The following is a 12056-nucleotide window of genomic DNA, read 5'->3' as shown; positions in this document are numbered from 1 at the left end:
ACAGCCAGTTATAAATGATCATCATAATAAAAACGAGCAATTTATGATTAATCATAATCAGAAATTGTTTCATTTGTATTTGTATTTTTTATTTTTTATTTTATTTTTTACAAACTTTACTGGTGTGTGATGAAAAAAAGCTTTCCATTTATAAACTACATGTCCCATGATGCATCTCTCGCTCTGGATGACCAAATGGAATACGGAGCAGACCAGCCGTTGTGACAGCTGAGCTACAAATTTTCTGAGGGAAACTTCAGCCTTCAGCGCCCACTACGACCTTGAATACACACAAATGACATGAACATGTAAGTGTACTCTTTTAACCTTTCTTTACTTCTAACTGGCATTACACGGACCGTCCTACTGACTGTAAACTTGGTCGCATCACCGTTTGTTTCTCAAACTGTCCAAACTTAGTGAGGGGAAATTTCCGTAACGCTACAGGGTGGGATCCCTCCGTGGGTGGAAGCGTTGTTGATAACACGATTCAAATTATCCTGTTTTTTTACGTCCTCTGAACACATTTGACGGTCTAGTTAACGGTCTGCTTAGTGACATTTCTTGTTAACTTATTAAAGCTGTTTAACTGAACTGTTTATAATTGGAGCTAGCTAAGTTAACGTTAACATAAAGTTATATCCTCTTGTTTGAGCTGGCTATGCATGTTTTGGTAATCATGTCATCTATCATAATGATAAGAGATGATCTTACAGTCAAAGTAAGGATCAATATTCAACTGTCAGGCATCGGCAGTGTTGGTTTTAATAATACTCTGTCACTTTACAGCAGGTAAATTAAACTCATGGTCCTTTGGAACCATTAGTCTCTTACAGTATCGCCTTTCATTTTTAACCCCTCCTCTGTCAAAACTCTTGTGACTCTTGTAATGCAGGTTAGAAAAAGACATCCTCTTCTTGTTTATTCTTCAGGTGACAAACTTGAAGTAACAATAGCTTCTGTATGCTGTTGTTTAGCAGAGGATTCAGACAGCAGAGGCTCACAGAAGGTGCATCCTCTGTACACACACACACACACACACACACACACACACACACACACACACACACACACACACACACACACACACACACACAGTGGTGGGGGATGAATGCCACCTTTGTGTGTAAACCATATTATTCACTGTGTGTGCAACCCACTGATTGAGATTTAAAGAGGGGAAATGACCTCACAAAGGCAGTATGGAAAACACACTGCGGACCAGACTAAAATTAGGTATGGTATTATAAGAAACGAGCAGCACATGATCACCTTCTAAAACTGCTTTGAAATGCACTGATATGTATGTGTTTATTATTAAAAGATTTAAGTATTGAACAGTGTAACGTACTGTGTCTGTAGCACAGTTTTGAATACTATTAAGTATTGTCAGTTGGCTTTGAATGTTTGCTCAGATTCAAGCTGTTTGTTGATTTAACAGTTTCTTATTTAAAACTCTTATTTTGCAAATCGTAGACTGTGTTTTTTTTAAGGAAACATATTGTGTATCTGCTTGCTTGTAGCCTGCATTAATTATTTGAGAAGTTGAGCTTTTTAAAAAAAATGGAAAAACATGTTTATGTCTCCTGAAGTAAGGTACCCAAACTATAATTTTGGTACAGGCACAGAAATGCAGGTGTCAAAATCAACACCACCGACACCCAACACTAGTTATTAAGAGCAAACTCTGACATTTCATAGACACCTTTAATTGTTAGAGGATGCAGAAAGTGTGCTTGAGTTGAAAAGAAATAGTTGAAAACATGATTTTCCTAGTGAGTGAGTGAGTAAGTTTTTGTTTCCTCCTGATCGCCAAAAAACAAGAAAAGGATGGTATTGTCTGGTAGCAAAACATGGGACAAATACATTTATTTTTATTAGATACAGAGAGTTTTTAAGACCCTCTGATACAGAGTCATAATTTCTTGTTAGTTTTTAGTCCACATTTACTGTTCAGGATTATTATCTTCCCGTCAGTCCTTGCAACCATTGGAACGAAGCCCAAAACCGTCTGATCATATAACTGGTTTTATTAGATCTTTTATTATGTTGATAAATATTGATCTGATTAGCAGTAGTATTACCTGGCAGCAACGCCTTCTTACCAACATATTATTCTACAGTATGTATTGTGTGTAATTCCAACTATTCGCTCTCAGTACTGCAGATGTTTGTGTTTAACCACAGTGAACAGCAGGTTTTTTACAAACTTTAATAGCTGACTCCTTTAAGGACTCCTAGATCTGACATTATGAACCAGTTTTCTGTTATTTTCAATCACCAAAGTGTTTGTAGAGAGTAGAAGTGGCTCCTCATGTGTGCCTTTTGCTTTTTGGACAATGTCTTGTGTGAAGTAATTGAATGTTTGAAGTATTTCCTATGATATCATGACTATATCAGGTTACATGACGTTAGATAACAGAGGAGGTGGCTGTCTTGCTGCTATTTTAGAGCAAGTTGAAGAATCATAAGAAACTACAATGTCCTTTTTTGGTAAACACGCATCACCAATTACCACAACAGCAGCCCCTTTTAAGTAAGAAAGAAAACTTTGTCCCCAGTATTGAGTTAAGCCAGATTTAACAAACAGTGCTGGCTTCTGTTACACCGTACACACTGCTGATGTTGTCTGTAAGTAAACGTCTGTGTTTTCATGCAACGGGACACATTCTAAACTTGCCCTCAAGATGGATACTGTAAATCGCCTCCAAGTGTAAACATGTATGATAAATTCAGGTCAAAGTGATGAATCTTAACATTATAGTTAAACAAAAGAAACATTCACAAGTACATGAAGAGAATACGATGTTACAAGATTGAGTTGTCACATGTGGAGAGGCCTTTTGAAACAACGTAGTGCACGTTTGTTCAGTTTGATACAACTAGTAATTAATCACTGATTACTGTCTGTAAATCAGTGACCAGTAGTGCCGGGAAACAGTCTTGGCATTGTTGCTGTGATAAAGTCTGAACTATAGGTGTAAATCTAATTTGACTACTACAGTGGGGACCAGGTCCTGGAGGTTTGCATCTTTTGACTCATGCAAATCACAGAGCTCATAAGGAAGAGTGAAATCCTGACCTGAGAGTCTCTGTGTGTCAGCAGCTTGATAAACCAGCACGCCTTTGCTCTGTCACGTCCCTCCTCCTCTTCCTCTCTCATTCCCCCCTCAGCCCCACCTCCACCCCTCCTCACTGTTGCTCTCTTTCTCCTCTGACAGGACACACTCTGTACAGGACAGAAGCCGGCCGGTAAAGCAGCGCTAGCAACAGAGAGCATTTAATTCGATGAAGAAGAGAGCGAGAGAGAGAGAGAGAGAGAGAGAGAGAGAGAGAGAGACTTTACCTACACAGAACATCCTTTGCTCAGATAACTGCTGCAGCAGCACAGTAAGTCCATTTCACTTAGTGCTTTTTTAACATACTACAGCTGGTGGGTCTGACCATTGTTATTAGCATTTTAGCATGCTGTCTCTCTGCTGTGCTGCTGTGGTGGCTGCTGCACTCAGTCTGTGTTGATAAGCACAGTTTGCTTCTCTCCTCGCCTCATGACAACATGATAAAATGAATAAAACTAATTAAAAAGTAATTTATGCGTGAGACTATTTAAACCTGTTCATTTGTCTCAGTTGAATCAGTTAAAATAGATTCTAGGCTTGTCTGTTTGTACTTCTCAACCAACCCTACTGATTTAATCCCAAAGTCAATTTCATTTCTGTCCTGATAAGGTGTATTTGTCTCTGAACTGACAGATGTGACAGTGCAAGGAAGACTTCCCCTTGTACCTTGTGTTTGTCGCCGTTGTGGCAAAATGCTTTGAGAGCATTTGAACAGCTGAGCGATCAGAGAAAAGTGATCATTACGCTCTGACGTTCATAGTAGAACATGTTGACCTCACGCTGTAATTATTAACAGAGTGAATTTGTAACTTTAAAAATCAGTTTGACCTCTTCTGCTTGTTTAATTTGATTTATCAGAGATATTATAAATTAGATGAGTAATAAAGATTCCTGTGTCGCTCCTGAAATGATTCATCAAGTTGAGATTGGCCCTGAAATGTTTGCAGAAGTTCAGATCTCAGAGTGACTTGATGCTGCACACTAAACTGTAATACAGCTGAGCAACAGTTTAACTTCAGACACTGTGGTTAATGTTATGTGTGGTTTGGCATCTGCTATTTTTTCCCAGATTACACATTCAGAGGTTGTTCTTCAAAAAAGTGGCAACGCATCAACTATAGCTCCTTTAACACAGGTTTTTGAGCTGATGGAACTTTTTAGGACATTACAGATAAATAAGTTTAAGACAATTTGTAATTTAAGATTAAAAAAAGGCTGTAACCACCTATTAAATAATCCATTTTGCTACCTTAGCAACATAATGTCACCCTTTAAAGCCTTAAAATCTGCTTGTCTTCTGACCTAAGGACATAAGGGAGAGTTTACATACTGTATTAATTATTTCCACTTTACCTCTTTGTGTTTTAAAGCTTACAGCAGTCAGTAACTCAGCTTTGGACTCTCTTTTGTACACTAGCCTAATCTTTAACGCTGATTCACACAAATTGTTATTCTTGCCCAAATCTTAAATACCTCCAAGCTGATTAAGTTGGACTATGGGTCAGATGTTTAGAGCCAAAGTTTTGCTCCTGGAGCAGATTCAAAGGACCTCTTATTGAGTGAACAGAGCAGATTGGCCTTTAGAGAAGGAGAGATCGGTATTTGGGGTTTTTTTTGTGGCTACTTTCTGCTGTCCAGATATAGCGCTCCCAGTTGTCAGGGTGACATTCTTCTTCACGTTAAGGTCTGCTGTACACTGGCCTGTTGTGTCCCAGGCTCCTTCACTTTCATCTCCGTGTCTAATAAATTAGCTTTCTACCTTTCTCTTTACTTTGCTTTTCTCCTACTTCTTTCCTAGTGTTGAAACTTTTAATCAAATAGTTATGATAATTGATTGATTGCAATTATGGAACAAAAACACCAAATAGTTGCCGCTATCAACTTTTCAAATGTAAAAACGTTGATGATTTTATTCCAAATTATTTTAACATAATATATTCAATATAAATGGAATAACTTGAATGTTGGTTGAGGGTGTTTTTTCTAAACTAAAGGATGAATTACAAAAATGATGGACATATTAGCTCGTGAAAATAATCGTTGGTGAATTTACAGAACTGCTCTTGCCTCTTTTCTTCATCAAAACCGCAACATATTTATCAGTCCTTTTTTCCCAAGCTCTCTTTCATTGTGGCAAACTTCAATATTTGTTTTGTTATCTGGCATCATATCCTGTCCGTTGTTAAGATGTAGGCTTCGTGTTTGCACTGTGCTGACCTGTGCCTGATACATGAAAATTAAAAGTCATCAGCAGCGTGACAGATATCAGTAAAGATGCCATTTTACAGCTCATCTCCGCTGTATTAAAGTGAGCCATGGCAATGTGGAGACGATACAAGGCTGTTCTATCTGCGTCTACGAGTTCAAAATCCTCACTTCCTTTTCAGGCTGCAGGTTCTTCTCTGTGAAGTCGCTCTCCTTTTTATGATATCGCAAAATGACTAATGCACTCTATCTTTCTATGGTAACTTGCCAGAGTAAGTATGGGATGGTTAACTAAAGTGTTGTAATTGACCTCAATGAAGGAATCTCGTGCTTCAGGACAACTAGCAATCACAATAAACATGATGTCATTCAGCATATTTAGGATAACGAGTGTCTATCTGACGCCGCAGGGGCTGTTTGTCTGGGGCTTTGTGAAGCAGCGTAATGAAAACATGGAAAATGAATTTGTGGCTTGGGTTAAATCTTTGTGGACTGAATGAGAGAAAGCTGTATTGATCGGAGTTTGATGATTTGTTGCACAGTGCACATTATTTGTCTCTTTGTGGTTATGGTATCATATCCTCGCTTCAGTTGGCCACTCGGTATGTAATTTGTGCTTTGATGATAAGTGCTGTGTCTAATTTAATTATATGCTGTATTTTTTAGTATTTTAATCCCACTGATAATGGGTTCTTACATTATGTCAAACCTTGGATTAAAAGAAAGTGAAGAATCCGTGTGATTGTTTCAGGAATTGGAACACGAGCAGTGGAGTTTGACTTTGGTTGGCAGCACGGATAGATCTGTACAGGTGGTTGTGTTGGCTCTGAGGTGCAGAGGCTGTCACATGTGTTGTGTGTAGTGTTTTTGTGTAGTTTGTGGTATTCTTGATGCAGCTCATTTGAATATACAGTAAAATTGACTGTTGGCTCATGTTTATCCTTTTAGCTGATGAGGCTTAAATATTTAGCCCAGCCTGATGTTTGTGCCTTGGCATTTTGCACAGAAGAGGCAGCTGATGATACATTCAAAGGAAGAGTTTAAGCTTTTAAATAACTTTGTAATATTGCACAGTGTTGTTAGGTGGATACCAACATTATCACGACATGAGCTATCTATCAAAAGTAGTTTATGCTGAACGGTGCAGCACGGCAGAATATTTTAAAGGCCCTAATGTAATTCCAAGCGCCTCTTAGCCAAATGTATGAAACTCTTTAATGACATTTAATCATTAAATAGCTGCTATCATGCAGACCCTGCATGCATTACTCTCCAGTGTCCTGTGCGCCAAAGTAGTGCAGCACAGATGGAGCAAGGTGAGTTTGTTTGTGCTCCAAGGACTTTAAAGCACAGCCTTTGTTACTGGCATTATAAATCCATTAGATCTACTTAAAGAAACAAACACACTCAGAGTTGGACACATTTTCCATTCAATATTCTGAACTTTCCTGTTTTAACTGTGGGAAAACGGATGCACACCGTTCCCTTTAAGATTTAAAAACAAACATTCACTGCCTGCTCTTGTACTTTGAGTCTCGTTCTGTGTAACTCACAGACATTGCTTGTATAAATTATCAGCTACCTGGCACATTATCAAACTGCCTGTATTGAGCTAATTATTCAGGTATACTGTATGAACACTGCCCAGTTTACCTTGATGGTGCAGTGTTGAGGAGGATACACAAGTTTAAAGGAAGCGAAACATCAGAAAAAAGAGAAACGGTGAAAAGAATAACGTTAACTTATATTTTATTAGTAGATATGAATTTGTTAACATGTTATCTAAGAAATGACATTTTTGAAGGTTTGAAACTGCTGTGTGCTGTTTCTTGTTGGGGAATATTTTCAAGGTTGAACAGTTACCATTTTTGTACAGGGAAACAAACTATCAGTTGCTGAACTTTAAACACATAATGTCAATAATTTATCAGCTTATTTTCAGGTTATCAGTAGAAGTGCTTTGGGGGGGTTGGTGGCTTTCTTAAGAAATGGTTTCAGCTATTTGACCAAAGCTAACCTTGTCATCTTATTAATTTAATGATTATATATTTAAGTTGAGAAACATTGCTACAGTGTCCATATTACACTTGAATATTTGCTGCATGAAATATTAGTTCAGAGGTGTGGATCCTCTTGAGCGGTCACAGAAGAGATTAACAAACCCTCCCTTTGCATTTTTGGCTTGTTTTCAGAATGTGAATAATTCAACCTGCTGCTGACAGAGCGAAAAGAAAGTCTTAACAATTAGTGTCTTTTTCTTCTCGTCTCTAACACCCCCCCTCAGTGCATGCGCCCTCTCCCCCTCCCCCCTTCTTCCTCCCAGCTCTCTTTCACTCCTGTGTGCCTCTGCTCACGTACACACCCTCCTGGAAGGCCTTTGTTTGTACAGAGTACCAACGTAGAGCTTTTCAAACACCCTTCACCTCCTCTGAGTTCAGCTCGGGTCCAGACTTCAAGGTCAAAAGCGGGACGTGATTTCAAGCCATTTGCATGAGGCACTGGCGTTTTTAAGGGTCATGTGATTCTTTAAAAAATCAGATTAATGTCTAATTAATTCTGGTTCCCTCGTAGCTCTGTTGGCCAGTTTTTCTGGGCACAGAAGTTGGCGCTTTAATCTCTGCAGCTCCATTATGTTGTGTGCGAACTCAGCTCCAGCTGATTTCTCTGGCACCCTGTCTAAGCACAGTAAAACAGACTAAAATACAAAAGAGGGGGGGTTAGAGGGCTAATAACCATGTCCTCAGTGTCACCCCTAAGTGGCTGACAGGGTCTCGCTTGACTGCATGGTTAACAAACCAACAGTGTGCCACACCAGCGGCTAAATTGGAACTGACAGGCTGTTAATGTGAAAAGCTTGGACATGTCTCTTATTTTCTCTCTCTATGAGTGCGTAGCTTTTGTATTGTGTGCACGCACCATTAAAATATTTTTAACACTCACAGCGTCATTGCTCAATTAGTATTATTGTGTTGTGGGTGAGTTTAAATGAGAATCTCTCCTCGCACCACAAGTGGGTTTAGTGACAAAAAGTGGCGCTTCTAGTATGATGGGGTGGGTGACTATAAAAGCTCAAGTGTTTGCATGTGCTGACATCTCTGAGAGAGAGAGAGGATTGATGGGGAAATGTTGGCCACAGACCAGAGCACTCAGCTGATTGGATGGAACGTTGCAAAGGAGACCCAACAAGGGTAAAAGGGAATAAAGGGTTATTAGGGTTGTGCTGGTGTTAGTGGTTCTGCAGCCTGGGAGGGTTGGGGGTTATTTCATATGTAAGGTGGGTGTGTTATCATTTGTGCACAGCTGCAGTGTTTAGCTGTGTGTGTCATGTGCGTCCGTGCCAGTGCATGTGCCATACTTAACGCAGCAGTATAGTAGCTGTTGCTTTAATGGAGCCTAACCCTTTGCCCTCTGGCCAGCATGTTTTATTGACTGCAATAACCGAGGTGAGGTATCAAGTGTCCTTTTGTTAACAGCCTGAGTGAAGCGTCTTCAGTCTATGAGGAAAAAGCATCATTCGAACAATATCACACAACTTTTTACACTGTATGAGGATATTTTACATGTTAAAAAAACTATTATTTGTAATCTTTTTCATGAAGATTTGACACTGTAATTTCACATCCATACACAACATTATATGTACTTGTATACTTGTAGTGGATGGTCCCAAGTCAGCAAATAGACACTGGTGGATGTCTCAATATCAATACACTGCATCTAAGGGAGCTACAGTAACAAATTCAACTTTTATAAGCCAGCAGATAGAACATAAACTTGAATGAAATCTCTATGATGTAGTCCATCATTATCTTTAAGACAAATCATACAAAATACTGTATTTACAAGTGCAAAGAATATCAGACAACATATGATTCATTTTTGTCTGTTTGTATAAGTCTGTATTGGGTCATGTGGGAATCAATGATATAAATGATGAAAGAGTGTATTCTGTGTTTGTCGTTATATCAGAGTTCACTGAATCAGTCACAGATCAGTGACTTTGCAAATATTGACTGACATATTGCTTTATACAGCACTGTCGGACGCATTTGGATTAAGCCACACTGCTGTTGGCTAAAGCTATTGGTGTTAACAGCTCTGTATTTAATTCATAAAGCATGTTTCACCTCTCGCTGCAGAGTGTTTATAGTGGTGTTACAGTCACGCTGAGGAACCTGATCCGTGTGTTGCTTCAGGCTGTGGTAATTTTATCTTTGTGACCCCGATACACAGACAAGAGGCCAGGCCCCGCTTTGTTTTATAATGAAAGCTTCTTTGATCATAGAACAGGTTTGATGCCGGGAGAGTTCACATCTGTTGAAAAATTAATGAATCTCAACCTGTTACATGATTAGATGTACAAACTGTAGCCTTGGTAACAAGTTCAGTGTTGTTAAGTACCTTTTCATTTGTACCACATATTGGGTTTTAAGTTTCCCTTAAGTTCTTGATTGTGAGAATTTTTTTGCTAAATATATAAAGTGTATGCAGTGTGTAATGCAGAATGTGATCTGGGTTGTTTTGTGTAATTATGATGACAGAGATACTGCACAAACAATTCAAACAATATCTGAAAAATTACAGCGTGAACCACATTAACAACCACAAAACAAAAACTTCCATTATATAAGCGTTGTGTCAGTTTTTCATAAGATATGTGTATTTCTCAAACTCTGGAAGACTGAAGACAACGTTTAGTCTTAGCTTACAGTACTTCATATGACAAAAGTGAAACTGATAACTAATCTAATTTCTCTTCTCTCTTTTCTTTCCTCTTTTGTTCTTTTCTCTTATTAGTCTGTACCCTCTCGGCCAATCACATCCTGATGCCCTGGAAGCCTGTGTTCTCTCCCTGAGCCGCCAGGGGGCGTCAGTCCCACAGCGGGACACCCAGCACTGAGCCTGCCTTCACCCTGAACCCTCCGGCTCCAGTCAAGCTGTCCCATCCTGCTTCCCCTCCCTCCTCTTCTTCTCCTCCTGCTCCTCTTTCTCCCCCCTCCTGGCCCACACAGGCCCACCTGGACTCCCAGTCAGCCTTCTCCCTCCATGAGGGGCAGGGGGAGGCGCCGGGGGCCCTGGATGTGGACCCCCAGTTTCTTCAGTTTGCTTCAGCTGGGAACCTCAGGGACCCGGTACAACCATCTTATCATGATGTGTCTACTCTAACAGGTAAATGACACTTGAAATCATCTTATTCTTTATACAATTAGTGTTTTTAAAAAAAGAAAACTTCACCCACTCATCAATCTTCAAATTACTTACATGTTAATAGTACTAACCACCAACGGTTAATTAAGTTATATTTTGGATATGGAGGTGTAGGTTGTAAATTTGTCAATAGGGGGCGATGTGTTATTAAAGTTAAATGTCCCTGCTTTCTCTTGCTTTTTCCTTTCTCATACATGAACTCAAACACATATATCTTAATACACACACACACACACACACACACACACACACACACACACACACACACACACACACACACACACACACACACACACACACACACACGCACACACACACGCACACACACACACACACACTTTTCCTTCCTCAGACCTTTGTTCAGATCTGCCAGAGTTGGAGATAGTGAGCCTCCTGTCAGAGGGTCAGCCCAACTACACTCTTCGAGCAGACAGTGTGTTTGGGTACGACAATGACGACTGGCTGCACACCCCTATGCTGCCACCAGAAGTTGTTCTGGGACTCACACATGAGCAGATTGAGGAAACGTTCAAGTACTTCTGTGAGTAGTGTTATTTTGACTTAACATACAGCATAAGGTGCACTCGTGAATCAGCAAATTCTAAGGCATTCCCTGATTTTATTTGCAGAAAACGTCACTCTATTTTCTTTTTTAACATGAAATGTTAATGGAATGGCTGATTCAGTTTTCTTGGGACCACCAATAAATGGTTTGACCTCATGTCAAAGCAAGTGTGCAGACATTTGCTCACTGTTCTTTTTTACTCCATGTTTTTATGACCTAAATGCCTTTTAGGAGAGACTGAACATGTCTGATAATGTGTTTCAGCACATTAACACACAATGATGCCATCATCCCATATATAAACAATTATCATGTCACCCATCTATATTTCGATCAGCTTTTTAGCCATTAACATCAACATTAACAGCCATTAACAACTCATTTTTATTGCACAACACCTTTTATGAACCAGCTCTTTAGTAGCATAACTTTTTATGTGTTTGCTCAGTCAATAAGACAGTATCTTTCTTGTTTGTGTGTTCACGATGACCCACATGCGTGGAGACTAATCTGCCCCCCCCTCCTTTCTTCCACACTCTCTGCCACATTTGTGAGTCACAGATGTCAAATGTTGCCAAGCCAATTAACCTGCCGTTACTTGGCTTCCTAAGCAGTTTCCGCTGCAGCTCTGCAAATGATATTTCCCAGCGACGCTCTTGACATCACGATGACATTGTTGGCATGTCAGTCACTGCAGCAACCCGGAGAGGGTGTATAATTAGATGTGTGCGTTGTCTAGACTTGTGAGGTGATGCGAGGCTGTGCATTCACACCTGAGCTATCCTTTGTACTGTGTCACTGTGCATGAGCGACCATTTTTCATCATTTTTAGTCACAGAGGGTTGACCAGTGAGTCTTAAGGGTTCTGCTATGTCTTTATATGAACTAGTGCACATTAAAGAAGCAGTTTGACATCCATGATGCGAAAACAGAAAATCAGTGTTTCATTAAGTAACATT

The 12056-nt window shown here is 39.6% G+C and overlaps 1 long non-coding RNA gene across 1 annotated transcript; it reads left to right on the top strand.

Annotated features, from left to right (window-relative positions):
- The first annotated feature begins 222 nt into the window (after positions 1–222).
- On the top strand, positions 223–10321 carry LOC133994365 (uncharacterized). The gene is made up of 3 exons (XR_009927100.1): positions 223–308; positions 3222–3390; positions 10122–10321. It is a non-coding gene; the product is annotated as an uncharacterized LOC133994365 (long non-coding RNA).
- The last annotated feature ends 1735 nt before the right edge of the window (positions 10322–12056 follow it).

The sequence above is a fragment of the Scomber scombrus genome, chromosome 2, assembly GCF_963691925.1.
Source record: "Scomber scombrus chromosome 2, fScoSco1.1, whole genome shotgun sequence".
NCBI classification, from domain to species: Eukaryota; Metazoa; Chordata; class Actinopteri; order Scombriformes; family Scombridae; genus Scomber; species Scomber scombrus.
The sequence above is the reverse complement of the archived record's forward strand: the minus strand, read 5'-3'. Positions and strand labels throughout refer to the sequence as shown.